Source organism: Schistocerca gregaria, chromosome 10 (assembly GCF_023897955.1).
Source record: "Schistocerca gregaria isolate iqSchGreg1 chromosome 10, iqSchGreg1.2, whole genome shotgun sequence".
Taxonomy (NCBI): Eukaryota; Metazoa; Arthropoda; class Insecta; order Orthoptera; family Acrididae; genus Schistocerca; species Schistocerca gregaria.
Genome location: NC_064929.1, coordinates 124075060 through 124092968, shown reverse-complemented (window position 1 = coordinate 124092968; position 17909 = coordinate 124075060). Strand labels below are relative to the sequence as shown.

The following is a 17909-nucleotide window of genomic DNA, read 5'->3' as shown; positions in this document are numbered from 1 at the left end:
CAATCCTCGAAGCACTTCTCATAAGCACGTTTTGGTACAGCCTCGAGTACTTCCAGTGATGCAATTTTCATTTCCTCAATCTTCGTCTTTTCATAGATCTCTACAGTTTTGGGAACAGGAAAAAGTCGCAGGGAGTCAAATCCGGTGAATATGGTGCCTGAGGCATGAGCAGGTGCATTTGTGATGCAAAAGCAATGAATGGCTTCTCAATAAGTTCTGACATTACTTGCGCATTGCTTCTCCCAAACGGCGCGTAACTCCTTATTGACCGTACGACCTCGAGGCAAAAGTTTAACACGCACTACGCCACGGTAACTGAAAAAACCAGTGAGCAGAACGATGACATTTGATAGAACTTGGGGTGTCTTTTTCTGTCCGGTCTCCATTGGGACGATTGGGCTTTCGTTTGGACGTCATAACCGTTAACCCATGTTTCGTTACCAGTTATGACCGTTTTGAGCAAATCAGGATCATGACTGACGTCATTTAAAATGGTTCAAATGGCTCTGAGCACTATGGAACTTAACATATGAGGTCATCAGTCCCCTAGAACAGAACTACTTAAACCTAACGAACCTAAGGAGATCACACACATCCATGCGCGAGGTAGGATTCGAACCTGCTATCGTAGCGGTCGCGCGGTTCCAGACTGAAGCCCCTAGAACTGCTCCGCCACACCGACCGGCAGAGGTCGTTCAAGAGCTCCTGAGCGATGCTCATGCGACTGTTCTTCTGATCAAAATTGAGAAGTTTTGGAAAAACTTCGTTGACACGTGTCTCAAGGCCAAAAAAATCCGAAAAACTTGCATTACACGAGCCGACCAATACACAAACATCCTCAGCAAGTTCTCTTATGGTAATTCGATGATTTTCCAAAACAATTTTGTTTTTTCCCAGCTTCGCCGTTATCACCTGTTGATGATATGCTGGGCCGTTCAGAGTGAGGTTCGTGATTGCCATCTTCTCGGCCATCTTGGAGAAGTTTGTACCACATTTTTTATGCTTACACCAGACTCACCAGACACCACTGTCAACATTTATATTGTTTTAGCGCACTTGATTCCATTTTTCACAAAAAATTTGATGCAAATCCTTTGCTCCATTTTTGTAATAGATAATTGCCGAGCACACTAAAACACGTCTAACCTTTCTATCTGTCGAAAACAAACAAAGCATGCTGTACACTTGAAACTGTGAACATATGCTCAGAACACGTGTACCAACGTGACAAAAAAGATCGGTAATCGAATGTACTTTGCTCGCGCAATTTGACAATTCACCTTACTTTTCGACCAGCACTCGTGTTCTTGTGTTGGAGTTCGCTAGAGGGCTGACAGTAGCGGAGCAGCCAGAAACAATGTGTTGTGTACATAGTTCCTCGTAGTCAGCGCGTACACATCTTTCCCACTAGTGAACGCCCCTCTAAGTACCACAGCGCAGGCACAGCGCTCGTCTGTCTCCGCACTACGAGATGGCGCTGCCTTAGAGACGGACCAAATTCTGCTCCCGCCGATCCACGTATTAATATGTAATGCAGCCAATGAGATTGATGCTAACGTAGAACTTTTTCTCCACACGAATCACACTCGTACAGTGTTACATAAACGCACGAGGTATTAAAACGAGTGTACAGACCTCCGATTAGTCAGTCTGCATTTGACTGCACCAGACTGTACCAGTCAGCATTTGTCTGCGACACTCTGTATGAGTACTACATTTGTCTGTACCAGTCTATAGTCGTTTCAGTCTGCGCCTAATAAGATTACCACATTCCTGTACATAGCCATGAAGATAAATGTACAGACACTTTTGTCAAGTATCATAGATATGTGAGAAAAAGATTAACGTACCAAGACCAAAGGAACTTCAGATTGTCAATTGTAAACAGCATCCAGAATCAAGTTACGTAATATCTATGCTTTTTATTATTTTAATAAATGTGTGTGAAAATTAATCAAGTTCTGTTTAAAGTCGGTCACCATCAATCTGCTACTCTAAGCATGCAAGTGGCATTTCTGTCGTCTGATCTAACGGCGGAAGATAAACACGCCACGATAAGACCACGAGACATATTGCTGACACTCGCCTACTTCGTTAGAGCGACAAGTCAAATAATCTGATGGTGTGTGTACTGAATGTCTTACAGTAAGCACACCACACAATGCCAATGGGTAGAGCATGGAAAGAAAATGGTTTTCACGTATTTAGGAGAATCGTTTCGACATTAGTGACTTCCCACTTCAGGAAGTGCTTCAGGGTTTGTTGAAGTTCATTTAAACGCATTAAACCACAACGATCCATGTTAGCGTACTTGGTACACCTTGATCTTAGACAACCCCATCCTCTGTGGTATAATATGGGTTGCCGGCTCTCAGGGGCTACATTGGCTCCAGCATAACAGAACCATTCACACCTGTATAATGTCGTGGCGACCATCAAGAATAGCGGTGCTTTTGGCGTAGTTATTATATTTGAATAAAAACGTCATTTGTGTGCGACTCGTTGTGTATGTCCGTCAGTTACCTTTGTATTGCACTGCAGGAGTTCTCTTTGTGTATGGTCGAAGTTTCGTCGAGTTAACGTTGCTTGGCAGCACCACATCATGTGAAACCTACTTCCGTAATTAACCTTTGGACTTCAGTTTGCAAGCTCAAGAAACGGTAAAGAATCCAAGAGTGTGTATTATTTTTTGCTGTGGTGAAAAATTTGCAATCTGGGGTCAGAATTGTTTCGAATGTTATACGCCCACCTTCTCACCATTTACAAGCGACAACTTTTTCCTTGTCTGGTTCGACATGTAGAAAATTGGTACCTCAGACTAATATCATCGCTGCTGTGACTCCACATGCTTCACACTATGCAGAATCAGATAGTTTCATTTTGGAACCTTTTTACTGCGTGTCTGTTGTATCTGTCACCTACTCATGCCACCTGTTACGTATGTTACTGGAAAATAGTGGGTTTTGAAACTTCCGTTGCGCCTGATGCCAATTTCTGTTCAAATATCTGGGCTGTACTGACTGGAGTATCATGTGCTCGTGGAAGATGTCCACATCAGATTGTTTTAAGCGCTGCTCCATTTGTCGTTTTTACAAGCGCCAGAGTGCCACAGAGCGATGGTGAGCTGTTGTGTACATATTTCCGCGTAGTCAGCGCGTACACAACTTTCCCACTAGAGCGCGGCCCCGCAAAGCACAACAGCGCAGGCGCAGCGCTCGTCTGTCTCCGCACTACGAGATGGCGCTGCCTTAGAGACGGACCAAATTCTGCTTCTGCCGATCCGCGTATTAATATGTAACGCAACCAATGAGATTGCTGCTAACGTAGAACCTTTTATCCTCATGGATCACACGCAGTGAACCTGAATGTGTGAGGCATTATAACGAGTGTACATACCACCAATCAGTCAGTCTGCTTTTGTCTGTACCAGTCTGCATTAGTCTGCACCAGTCTATAGCCAAGTTTCAGTCTGCACCTAATAATATTACCATATTCCTGAACATAGCCATGAAGTTAAATGAATTGACACTTAGTCAAGTATCAGAGAGATGTGAGAATAAGACCAAAGGAACTTCAGATTGTCAATTGTCAATAGCATCCAGAACCAAGTTACACAATGTTTATGCTTGTTATCATTTTAATAAATGTGTGTGAAAATTAATCAAGTCCTGTTTAAAGTTGGTCACCGTCAATCTGCTACTCAAAGCGAGTACGTGGCATTTCTATCATCTGACCTAACGGCAGAAGATAAACACGCCACGTTAAGACCACGAGACATATTGCTGACACTCGCCTACTTCGCTAGAGCGACAAGTCAAATAATCTGATGTTGTGTGTACCGAAGGTCTTACAGTATATGCACCACAAGAACATTCTGATCATAGTTTCCAGTCTGCAAATCTACACTCTTATTGAGGTAAGTGAAAGAACATGCTCCTCCTGGCTATTTACTCAGTCGTATCAGGAACTACGAGAGTAAATAATAGTTTTGATTCCTACATGATTAATATATTAAGCAAAACTTAACATGCACAAACATCATAATATTCTTGACATTAATAACAATAAGTCCCTATCACAAACAGTACTGTTAGCAATTCATAGGCGGCCTCTACAGTAGATTCCGAGTAAAATAGTGTATCGTCATGACTCCTAATCATCAAAGTTAATTGATCGCCACGAAAATGGAAAATAATTTCAAAACTTGCCACTTGGTTTTGTCAGCATTGCGGGCGGCGCAGAAGCAGTTACTTCTGTGAGATCTGAGCAATAGAGGAGGGTGTACAGTTCACGCGAGTTCACTTCCTACTTTTGTCAAAAACATGCGTTTGCTAGGTGCATGTTAGCTCCATTCCATTACTCATCTGCATCAACGTTTCCACATTTGGGGCTTGCTGCTATTCGTCACAACAACTGGAAATTTCTATTTAAAATTATAAAGGTGGCAGGGGTAAAATACAGCGAGCGAAAGGCTATTTACTATTTGTACAGGAACCAGATGGCAGTTATACGAATTGAGGGGCATGAAAAGGAAGCAGTGGTTGAGAAGGGAGTGAGACAGGGTTGTAGCCTCCCCCCAATGTTATTTAATCTGTATATTGAGCAAGCAGTAAAGGAAAGAAAAGTTCGGTTATAGTGTTACTAGTGTCCTTCCTGACATAGTCAAGTCGTTTAAATATCTGGGTGTAACGTTTCGAAGCGATGACCAACTTTAAACAGAACTTGATTAATTTTCACATACATTTATTAAAATGATAACAAGCATAAACATTATGTAACTTGGTTCTGGATGCTATCGACAATTGACAATCTGAAGTTCCTTTGGTTTTATTCTCACCTCCTAGGGGTGAGGCGAGAGGCAACTTTAAAATTTCAAATGGGAAGCCCCATTTTTTATTGCAGGAGCAGATTATACATAAAAAAGTACGTACGTTTTGTCTCAAACATTTGTTTTGATTCTTGGTAGTTGGCGCTGTAATTCAAGAAAATCCATGTCCTCATTTTAGCGTGGAAAATGGTCACGGGCAAATAACAAATGAGTTCACTCGTTAGTAAGTAGGATGTTTGGTTAGTTACTTAGCTAGTCAGATGATTTGTTTGATAATTAAAACTTGTGTGGCCTCATGAACTCGAAACAAACAAAACTTATCCGAATCTGAGGAAAAAATTAATATTTTGATCAACAGTTGTAAAACTAATTTATCCTTCTCAAACCCTACCCTATGTGGAGGAAGGGAGAGTTTTAGTTTTAGGGAACCAAAATTTACGAAGTAAATAAGTACTTTTTATTTATCCGTAACCATTTTCCAGAGAGAGAGGGAGAGTTTTAGTTTTAGCGAATCAGAATTTACGAACTAACTAAGTATTTTTTATTTATCCGTAACCATTTTCCACGCAAAAATGAGAGCATGGGTTTTCTTGAACTACAGCGCCATTTACCAAGAATCAAAACAAATGTTGAAGACAAAATGTACGTAGTTTTTGTATGTAGCATCTGATACTGCAATAAAAAATGGAGATTCCCATTTGAAATTTTAAGTTGCCTCCCGCCACCCCACCAGCAGATGTCGCCCTCGCAAATAATCAACTTTGTATTATACACATTTCTTCGTGTGAAGCTTATTTCTCGAGTTATTCTGGGGTGTCAACTTAAAAATTTACAACCTGTATATAGAGAACACGACCGGTCCTACCACACTTTCCTGGGGATCTCCTGACGATACCCTCGTCTCTGATATACACTCGCCGTCGATGACAACATACTGAGTTCTATTACTTAAAAAGTCTCCGAGTCGCTGACATATCCGTGAACTTACTCCGTATGCTCGTACCTACGTTAACAGCCGGCATTGGGAATCAGTCACTGTGCCCTGTGCATTTCCAGGTCAAGATCAAATACCGAAAATGAAATAACTCCTCCCACTTAGGAGTGTTCCTAATATTGGCATTTGTTTGTCAATGGAAAACACATCCACAGGAAGAACACACTTTAGAAATGTTAAAATGTGGTGACGTTATTTGTTAATTACTGCTTCGCCCCATAAGTTACATGCAAGAAAGAAAACGTGACACTAAAGTCATTCAGTTAAAATATTTAATTATTCAGCGCATTTACAATTCGGTTACGAGATCAACATTAATAAGCGTACAGGTCACCAAGAATTACTGACATCAGTTACCAGATTTCTAGATTTCCGGAAAGCTTTTGACACCGTTCCTCACAAGCGACTTCTAATCAAGCTGCGCCACTGGATTCGTGATTTCCTGTCAGGAAGGTCGCAGTTCGTAGTAATAGACGGCAAATCATCGAACAAAACTGAAGTGATATCAGATGTTCCGAGAGAAGCGTCCTGGAACCCCTGCTGTTCGTGATCTATATAAATGACCTGGGTAACAATCTGAGCAGTTCTCTTAGGTTGTTCGCAGATGATGCTGTAATTTACCGTCTAGTAAGGTCATCTAAAGATCAGTATCAGTTGCAAAGCGATTTAGAAAAGATTGCTGTATGGTGTGGCAGTTGGCAGTTGACGCTAAATAACGAAAAGTGTAAGGTGATTCACATGAGTTCCAAAAGAAATCCGTTGGAATTCGATTACCCGATAAATAGCACAATTCTCAAGGCTATCAATTCGAGCTATCGGAGTCGAGCCAAAGGTTGCGTTTCATTGGCAGGACACTTAGAAGATGTGGCGAGTCCACTAAAGAGACAGCTTGCACTACACTCGTTCGTTCTCTGTTAGAATATTGCTGCGCGGTGTGGGATCCTTACCAGGTGGGATTGACGGAGGACATCGAAAGGGTGCAAAAAAGGGCAGCTCGTTTTGTATTATCACGTAACAGGGGAGAGAGTGTGGCAGATATCATACTCGAGTTGGGATAGAAATCATTAAAGCAAATACGTTTTTCGTCGCGGCGAGATCTATTCACGAAATTTCAGTCACCAACTCTCTCTTCCGATGCGAAAATATTTTGTTGAGCCCAACCTACATAGGTAGGAATGATCATCAAAATAAGATAAGAGAAGTCAGAGCTCGAACAGAAAGGTTTCGGTGTTCGTTTTTCCCGCGCGCTTTTCGGGAGTGGAATGGTAGAGAGAGAGGGTATGATTATGGTTCGATGAACCCTCTGCCAAGCACTTAAATGTGAGTTGCACAGTAATCATGTAGATGTAGATGTAGATGTAGATGTATCAGTATGATAATGTTGAGGGCTACTGATTATCTTTATACACTCCTGGAAATGGAAAAAAGAACACATTGGCACCGGTGTGTCAGACCCACCATACTTGCTCCGGACACTGCGAGAGGGCTGTACAAGCAATGATCACACGCACGGCACAGCGGACACATCAGGAACCGTGGTGTTGGCCGTCGAATGGCGCTAGCTGCGCAGCATTTGTGCACCGCCGCCGTCAGTGTCAGCCAGTTTGCCGTGGCATACGGAGCTCCATCGCAGTCTTTAACACTGGTAGCATGCCGCGACAGCGTGGATGTGAACCGTATGTGCAGTTGACTGACTTTAACCGAGGGCGTATAGTGGGCATGCGGGAGGCCGGGTGGACGTACCGCCGAATTGCTCAACATGTGGGGCGTGAGGTCTCCACAGTACATCGATGTTGTCACCAGTGGTCGGCGGAAGGTGCACGTGCCCGTCGACCTGGGACCGGACCGCAGCGACGCACGGATGCACGCCAAGACCTTAGGATCCTCCGCAGTGCCGTAGGGACCGCACCGCCACTTCCCAGCAAATTAGGGACACTGTTGCTCCTGGGGTATCGGCGAGGACCATTCGCAACCGTCTCCATGAAGCTGTGCTACGGTCCCGCACACCGTTAGGCCGTCTTCCGCTCAAACCCAAACATCGTGCAGCGCGCCTCCAGTGGTGTCGCGATAGGCGTGAATGGAGGGACGAATGGAGACGTGTCGTATTCAGCGATGAGAGTCGCTTCTGCCTTGGTGCCAATGATGGTCGTATGCGTGTTTGGCGCCGTGCAGGTGAGTGCCACAATCAGGACTGCATACGACCGAGGCACACAGGGCCAACACCCGGCATCATGGTGTGGGGAGCGATCTCCTACACTGGCCGTACACCTCTGGTGATCGTCGATGGGACACTGAATAGTGCACGGTACATCCAAACCGTCATCGAACCCATCGTTCTACCATTCCTAGACGGGCAAGGGAACTTGCTGTTCCAACAGGACAATGCACGTCCGCATGTATCCCGTGCCACCCAACGTGCTCTAGAAGGTGTAAGTCAACTACCCTGGCCAGCAAGATCTTCGGATCTGTCCCCCATTGAGCATGTTTGGGACTGGATGAAGCGTCGTCTCACGCGGTCTGCACGTCCAGCACGAACGCTGGTCCAACTGAGGTGCCAGGTGGAAATGGCATGGCAAGTCGTTCCACAGGACTACATCCAGAATAGCAGCCTGCATTGCTGCGAAAGGTGGATATACACTGTACTAGTGCCGACATTGCGCATGCTCTGTTGCCTGTGTCTATGTGCCTGTGGTTCTGTCAGTGTGATCATGTGATGTATCTGACCCCAGGAATGTGTCAATAAAGTTTCCCCTTCCTGGGACAATGAATTCACGGTGTTCTTATTTCAATTTCCAGGAGTGTATATTCTCAAAGTCATAATTCGGGTTTCTTAAGGGTTTTGAGATAGAGAAATCTGTTTGCACACACAGTGAGAATAAACTTAATTCATTCGATAACAAATTTCCAGGAGTGTATGTGTCGGAGGCTCCTGAAGTTATTGTGGAAGACTGCTGCAGGATAGTATGTGTCTGAGCACCTCGAAGTTCCTTTCGTGATATATCTCCACGACAAATAAGAGAACAAATCCTTTTGCTGAATAATCGCTGTCCATAAATCCGTAAGAGTACGACGGGGTGGAGATCTCTTCTGAACAACACGTTGCAAGGAACCACACATGTTGTTGTTGTTGTTGTCTTCAGTCCTGAGACTGGTTTGATGCAGCTCTCCATGCTACTCCATCCTGTGGAAGCTCCTTCATCTCCCAGTACCTACTGCAACCTACATCCTTCTGAATCTGCTTGGTGTATTCATCTCTTGGTCTCCCTCTACGATTTTTACCCTCCACGCTGCCCTCCAATGCTAAATTTGTGATCCCTTGATGCCTCAAAACATGTCCTACCAACCGATCCCTTCTTCTAGTTAAGTTGTGCCACAAACTTCTCCCCAATCCTATTCAACACTACCTCATTAATTATGTGATCTACCGATCTAATCTTCATCATTCTTCTGTAGCACCACATTTCGAAAGCTTCTATTGTCTTCTTGTTCAAACTAGTTATCGTCCATGTTTCACTTCCATACATGGCTACACTCCAAACAAATACTTTCATAAACGACTTCCTGATACATAAATCTATATTCGATGTTAACAAATTTCTCTTCTTGAGAAACGCTTTCCTTGCCATTGCCAGTCTACATTTTATATCCTCTCTACTTCGACCATCATCAGTTATTTTACTTCCTAAATAGCAAAACTCCTTTACTACTTTAAGTGTCTCATTTCCTAATCTAATTCCCTCAGCATCACCCGATTTAATTTGACGACATTCGATTATCCTCGTTTTGCTTTTGTTGATGTTCATCTTATATCCTCCTTTCAAGACACTGTCCATTCCGTTCAACTGCTCTTCCAAATCCTTTACCGTCTCTGACAGAATCACAATGTCATCGGCGAACCTCAAAGTTTTTATTTCTTCTCCATGAATTTTAATACCTACTCCAAATTTTTCTTTTGTTTCCTTTACTGCTTGCTCAATATACAGATTGAATAACATCGGGGAGAGGCTACAACGCTGTCTCACTCCTTTCCCAACCACTGCTTCCCTTTCATGCCCCTCGACTCTTATGACTGCCATCTGGTTTCTGTACAAATTGTAAATAGCCTTTCGCTCCCTGTATTTTACCCCTGCCACCTTCAGAATTTGAAAGAGAGTATTCCAGTCAACATTGTCAAAAGCTTTCTCTAAGTCTACAAATGCTAGAAACGTAGGTTTGCCTTTTCTTAATCTTTCTTCTAAGGTAAGTCGTAAGGTGAGTATTGCCTCACGTGTTCCAGTATTTCTACGGAATCCAAACTGATCCTCCCTGAGGTCCGCATCTACCAGTTTTTCCATTCGTCTGTAAAGAATTCGCGTTTGTATTTTGCAGCTGTGACTTATTAAACTGATAGTTCGGTAATTTTCACATCTGACAGCACCTGCTTTCTTTGGGATTGGAATTATTATATTCTTCTTGAAGTCTGAGGGTATTTCACCTGTCTCATACATCTTGCTCACCAGCTGGTAGAGTTTTGTCATGACTGGCTCTCCCAAGGCCGTCAGTAGTTCTAATGGAATGTTGTCTACTCTGGGGGCCTTGTTTCGACTCAGGTCTTTCAGTGCTCTGTCAAACTCTTCACGCAATATCTTACCTCCCATTTCGTCTTCATCTACATCCTCTTCCATTTCTATAATATTGTCCTCAAGTACATCGCCCTTGCATAAACCTTCTATATACTCCTTCCACCTTACCACACATATGCTCAATAATCTTTAGGTCTGAGGAGTTTGGTGGCCAGCGAAAGTGGAGCCATTCTTTAGTAAATCTGGAAGTATGGAGTGTGGCATTGTCCTCCTCGAGTTGATCATGTCCGTCGGAATGCACAATGGACAGGTGATCAGACAGAATGCTTACGTACGTGTCACCTGTCAGACTCGTATCTAAACTTATCAGGGGTCCCATATCACTCCAACTGCACACGCCGCACACCATTACAGAGCCTCCACCAGCTTGAACAGTCCATTTCTGACACGAAGGGTCCACGGATTCATGAGGTTGTCTCCATACCTGTACACGTCCATCTGCTCAACACAATTTGAAATGAGACTCGTCCAACCAGGCAACATGTTTCCAGTCGTCAGCAGTGTTGGTGTTCACGGGCCGATACGAGGCGTAAAGTTTTGTGTCGTGCGGTTATCAAGGGTACACAAGTTAGCCTTCGGCTTCGGAAACCCCATCGATGACGTTTCGTTACCACTGTGATACTTGCTGAAGGCCCAGCAGTGACACCTGCAGAAATTTTCGGAAGGGTTGCACTGCTGTCACGCAGAACGATTCTCTTCAGTAGTCGTTGGTTCCATCCTTCTGGGATCTTTCCCCAGAAGCAGGATCTTTTTCCAGCCGCAGTGATTTGATTACACTAGTGAAATGTTCGAACGGGAAAATCCCAACTTCATCGCTACCTCGGAGATGCTGTGTCCCATCTCTCGTACGCCAACTACAACACCACGTTCAAACTCACGTAAATCTGGATAACCTGCCACTCTAGCAGCAGTAACTGATCTAACAATTGAACCAAACACTTGTTGTCTTATATAGGCGTTGCCGACCGCAGCGCCGTATTCTGCCTGTTTACATACAAGTTGTTACAAAAAAGTAGGGCTAAACTTTCAGGAAACATTCCTCCGTTAGCGAGGATACACGCATCAACCCTGCCTTGCATGGAATCCCTGATGCGCTGATGCAGCCCTGGAGAATGGCGTATTGTATCACAGCCGTCCACAATGCGAGCACGAAGATTCTCTGCATTTGGTACCGGGGTTGCGTAGACAATAGCTTTCAAATACCCCCATAAATAAAAGTCAAGAGGGTTGAGGTGAACAGAGAAGATATCAAATTGCAAGGAACCAAATAGGATAAGCAGAAAAGAAAGAGAAGCGCTAAATAGGATGAGACGGAAAGGAAGAAGGGAATGAAGCTAAAGCAGAAACGACGAAAAAGAAGAGGAAGATGATGAAGAGGACGAGAGCGAAAAATTATGAAGAGACATGAAGCAGTGGTGAGCAGAGAAAGGATGGGTAATGATTTTTTTCCAATTCTTTGTGTGTACTGTTGTTATTCTTACAGACTGCAACGCTACTTTGCTTGTATTTACTTCAGCAAGACATCGCCACTAGTTACTGGAAAGTTACGTCTGTTGGCAGCTAGAAGACTAAATGCTCACCAGGCAACGTACACGCCATAAGTACAGGGGGCGTAATTAGCATTTGTTCTCGCCGCAAAGGGCGCCTTAATCAATTCATGGCGCAATCCATTATCGAAATTCGTTAATCAACTGAAATGGCCTAATAAGTGTCGGATGACTGGAGCATCGGCTGTATGGGATCGATCGTCCAGACTCAGAAATACATGTTTTGCTCGGGTAGTGAAAGTCATAAGACGTGCCCTGTTTAACCCTTAGGAATCCACTGTTCTTAGCTTTCTCTCAGTATTGCAATGCTAACGTTTCTCTCTTCTGATGAGTCTTTTGTAATTAATTATTTCACATGCTAATGAATGAACATAGTAATGTGTTCCCTGACTGTTCATATCACACGAGTTATTAGCTATTTACAGGGGATCTCGATTCCGTGTTTCTGGATTTCCGGAAGGATTTTGACACCGTTCCTCACAAGCGAGTACTAATCAAGCTGCGGGCCTATGCGCTATCGTCTCAGTTGTGCGACTGAATTCGTGATTTCCTGTCAGGAAGGTCGCAGTTCGTAATAATAGACGGCAAATCATCGAGTAAAAGTGAAGTGATATCAGGTGTTCCCCAGGGAAGCGTCCTGGGACCTCTGCTGTTCCTGATCTATATAAATGACCTGGCTGACAATCTCAGCAGTTCTCTTAGGTTGTTCGCAGATGATGCTGTAATTTACCGTCTAGTAAGGTCATCCGAAGACCAGTATCAGTTGCAAAGCGATTTAGAAAAGATTGCTGTATGGTGTGGCAGGTGGCAGTTGACGCTAAATAACGAAAAGTGTGAGGTGATCCACATGAGTTCCAAAAGAAATCCGTAGGAATTTGATTACTCGATAAATAGTATAATTCTCAAGGCTGACAATTCAACTAAGAACCTGGGTGTTAAAATTACGAACAACTTCAGTTGGAAAGACCACATAGATAATATTGTGGGGAAGACGAGGCAAAGGTTGCGTTTCATTGGCAGGACACTTAGAAAATGCAACAAGTCCACTAAAGAGACAGCTTACACTACACTCGTTCGTCCTCTGTTAGAATATGGCTGTGCGGTGTGGGATCCTTTCCAGATGGGAATGGCGGAGGACATCGAACGGGTGCAAAAAAGGGCAGCTCGTTTTGTATTATCACGTAATAGGGGAGAGAGTGTGGCAGATATGATGCGCGAGTTGGGATGGAAGCCATTAGAGCAAAGATGTTTTTCATCGCGGCGAGATCTATTTACGAAATTTCAGTCACCAACTTTCTCTTCCGAATGCGAAAATATTTTGTTGAGCCCACCCTACATAGGTAGGAATGATCATCAAAATAAAATATTAGAAATCAGAGCTCGAACAGAAAGGTTTTGGTGTTCGTTTCTCCCGCGCGCTGTTCGGGAGTGGAGTGGTAGAGAGATAATATGATTGTGGTTCGGTGAACCCTCTGCCAAGCACTTAAATGTGAATTGCAGAGTAATCATGTAGATGTAGATGTAGCATGTGGTACACTGTGAACAAATCGGAAGCAATTGCTAATGCTAACGACCCACGGGTATTAGCATCTTTTTACGTGCGGGTTCTATGTACACTGTAGACCCAGAGCAACTGGTACACCTGCCTAATACCATGTAGGGCCACGCAAGCACGCAGAAATGCCACAACACGACGTGGCATGAACTCGACTAATGTCTGAAGTAGTGCTGGAGGAAACTGACACCGTTAATCCTGCAAGGCTGTCCATAAATGCGTAACAGTAAGAAGGAGTGGAGATCTCTTCTGAACATCACATTGCGGGAAATCCCAGATATGTTCAATAAATTTCATATGTGGGGAGTTTGGTGGCCAACGGAAGTGGCAAAACTCAGAAGAGTGTTCCTGTAGCCAATCTTTAAAAATTTTGGATGTGTGGTGTGTCGCATTGTCCTGTTGGAATTGCCCAAGTCCGTAGGAATGTACAATGGACATGAATGGATGCAGGTGATCAGACAGGATGCTTACGTACGTGTCACCAGTCAGAGTCGCATCTACACGTAGCAGGGTTTCCATATCAATCTAACCGCACACGCCCCGCCCCATTACAGAGCCTCCACCAGATTGAACAGTCGCCTGCTGACATTAATGGTCCACTGATTTATGAGATTGTCTCTTAATCGTACCTGTGCATCTACTCAATACGATTTACAACGAGACTCACTCGACCAGCCAGCATGTTTCCAGTCATCAACAGGTCAATGTCGGTGTTGACGGGCCCAGGTGAGGCGTAAAGCTTTGTGTCGTGCAGTCATCAAGGTAACACGAGTGGGCCTTCGGTTCCGAAAGCCCATATTGATGATGTTTAGTCGAATGGTCTCGCGCGAACACCTGTTGACGTCCTAGCATTGAAATTTGCAGTAATTTGCGTAAGGGTTGCACTCCTGTCACGTTGATCTATTCTCTTCAGACGTCGTTGGTGCCTTTCTTGTAGGTTCTTTTACTCGCTGCAGCAATGTCGGAGATTTCATGTTTTACAGGATTCCTGATATTCGCGGTATAGTCGTGAAATAGTCGTACGGGAAAATCCCCACTTCATCGCTACCTTGGACATGCTGTTTCCCATCGTTTGTGCGCCGACTGTAACACCACGTTCAAACTCACTTCAATCTGGATAACCTGCCATTGTAGCAGCAGTAACTGATGTAACAATTGAACCAGACGCTTGATGTCATATACAGGGTGTTACAAAAAGGTACGGCCTTTTCAGGAAACATTCCTCACACACAAATAAAGAAATGATCTTGAGTGGACATGTGGCCGGAAACGCTTAATTTCCATGTTAGAGCTCAGTTTAGTTTCGTCAGTATGTACTGTACTTCCTCGATTCACCGCCAATTGGCCCAATTGAAGGAAGGTAATGTTGACTTCGGTCCTTGTGTTGACATGCGACTCATTGCTCTACAGAACTAGCATCGAGCACATCAGTACGTAGCATCAACAGGTTAGTGTTCATCGCGGACGTGGTTTTGCAGTCAGTGCAATGTTTACAAATGCGGAGTTGGCAGATGCTCATTTGATGTATGGATTAAGACGGGGTATAGCGGTACGTTTGTATCGAGACAGATTTCCAGAACGAAGGTGTCCCGACAGGAAGACGTTCGAAACAATTGAGCACGGAACATTCCAGCCTATGACTGGGGAAGACCTAGAACGACGAGGACACCTGCAATGGACGAGGCAATTCTTCGTGTAGTTGACGATAACTCTAATGTCAGCGTCAGAGAAGTTGCTGCTGTACAAGGTAACGTTCACCACGTCACTGTATGGAGAGTGCTACGGGAGAACCAGTTGTTTCCGTACCATGTACAGCGTGTGCAGGCACTATCAGCAGCTGATTGGCCTCCACGGGTACACTTCTGCGAATGGTTCATCCAACAATGTGTCAATCCTCATTTCAGTGCAAATGTTCTCTTTACGGATGAGGCTTCATTCCAACGTGATCAAATTGTAAATTTTGACAATCAACTTGTGTGTGCTGACGAGAATCCACATGCAATTGTGCAACCACGTCATCAACACAGATTTTCTGTGAACGTTTGGGCAGGCATTGTTGGTGATGTCTCGATTGGGCCCCATGTTGTTCCACCTACGCTCAATGGAGCACGTTATCATGATTTCATACTGGATACTCTACCTGTGCTGCTAGAACATGTGCCTTTACAAGTACGACACAACATGTGGTTCACGCACGATGGAGCTCCTGCACTTTTCAGTCGAAGTGTTCGTACGCTTCTCGACAACAGATTCGATGACCGATGGATTGGTAGAGGCGGACCAATTCCGTGGCCTCCACGCTCTCCTGACCTCAACCCTCTTGACTTTCATTTATGGCGGCATTTGAAAGCGCTTGTCTACGCAACACCGGTACCAAATGTAGAAACTCTTCGTGCTCGCATTGTCGACGGTTGTGATACAATACGCCATTCTGCAGGGCTGCATCAGCGCATCAGGGATTCCAATCGACGGAGGGTGGATGCATGTATCCTCGCTAACGGAGAACATTTTGAATTTCCTGCAACAAAGTGTTTGAAGTCACGCTGGTACGTTCTGTTGCTGTGTGTTTCCATTCCATGATTAATGTGATTTGAAGAGGAGTAATAAAATGAGCTCTAACATGGAAAATAAACGTTTTCGGACACATATCCGCAAAACATATTTTCTTTCTTTATGTGTGAGGAATGCTTCCTGAAAGTTTGGCCATACCCTTATGTAACACCCTGTATAGGCGTTGCCGACCGCTGCGTCTATTCTGCCTTTTACATATCTGTGTATTTGAATACGCATCCTTATACGAGTTTCTTTGGCACTTGACATGAAATGTTTCAGTTGGGTTGGTACCAACCACGACGTACAGATATTTCTAGCTTCTATATGAGTCGCGAATAGTTCACGGGAAGAACGATTGCTGATGATTCTGGGTGTGGCCTCGTATCTCTGAAATTTTATGTCCATGCTCTTCGCGACATCCACTTCGGGGGAAGCTGTAGTTTTGTCGACTCTTCTAGGAATGTGTGCTGTCGGAACTCTAACAGTAAAACAGTGCCGGGATGCAGAACGCCCCTCTTGCAGCGCCTCCCTCTGGTTTGATCATGGACTTGCACTCACTAAACGACCCCGTAACGAAACGCGCTGCTCTTACCTCTTTCCTCTGTCAGTCCCATCCGGTACGAATCCTGCACTGATGAGCAAAGGTACCGAGTTCGAGTCTCGGTCCGGCACACAGTTTTAATCTGCCAGGACGTTTCATATCAGCGCGCACTCGGCTGCAGAGTGAAAATCTCATTCTGGAAGCAATATTAATGGTCGAACGCCAGTTTTATGAGCTACCTCATTCGTTTCTTTATCTATAGAATCTTTCTTAAAAAGTTAAAAATTATTTTATTTTTGAGGTCACATAAGAGTTTTAGCCATGTTAAAAACTTTTGGCACATGTAATGTGGCAGCAGCATGAACCATGGACCTTGCCGTTGGTGGGAAGGCTTGCGTGCTTCAGCGATACAGATGGCCGTACCGTAGGTGCAACCACAAGGGAGGGGTATCTGTTCAGATACCAGACAAACCTGTGGTTCCTGAAGAGGGGCAGCAGCCTTTTCAGTAGTTGCAGGGGCAACAGTCTGGATGATTGACTGATCTGGCCTTGTAACACTAAGCAAAACGGCCTTGCTGTGCTGGTACTGCGAACGGCTGAAAGCGAGGGGAAACTACGGCCGTAATTTTTCACGAGGGCATGCAGCTTTACTGTGTTGTTAAATGATGATGGCGTCCTCTTGGGTAAAATATACGGGAGGTAAAATAGTCCCCCATTCGGATCTCCGGGCGGGGACTACTCAAGAGGACGTCGTTATCAGGAGAAAGAAAACTGGCGTTCTACGGACCGGAGCACGGAATGTCAGATCCCTTAATCGGGCAGGTAGGTTAGAAAATTTAAAAAGGGAAATGGATAGGTTAAAGTTAGAATTGGGGGAATTAGTGAAGTGCGGTGGCAGGAGGAACAAGACTTTTGGTCAGATGAATACAGGGTTATAAATACAAAATCAAATATGGGTAATGCAGGAGTAGCTTTAATAATGAATAAAAAAATAGGATTGCGGGTAAGCTACTACAAACAACATTTGTTAACATCGAGTACAGATTTAAGTGTCAAGAAGTCGTTTCTGAAAGTATTTGTACGGAGTGTAGCCATGTATGAAAGTGAAACATTGACGATAAATAGTTTCTGCAAGAAGAGAATAGCTTTAGAAATGTGGTGCTACAGAAGAATGCTGAAGATTCGATGGGTAGATCACATAACTAATGTGGAGATATTGAATAGAATCGGGGAGAAGAGGAGTTTGTGGCACAACTTGACAAGAAGAAG

The 17909-nt window shown here is 44.2% G+C and overlaps 1 protein-coding gene across 1 annotated transcript in view; it reads right to left on the bottom strand.

Annotated features, from left to right (window-relative positions):
- The window catches only part of LOC126293207 (C3 and PZP-like alpha-2-macroglobulin domain-containing protein 8), a 732149-nt gene that overhangs the window by 225777 nt on the left and 488463 nt on the right, over positions 1-17909 (bottom strand). The window lies entirely within an intron of this gene.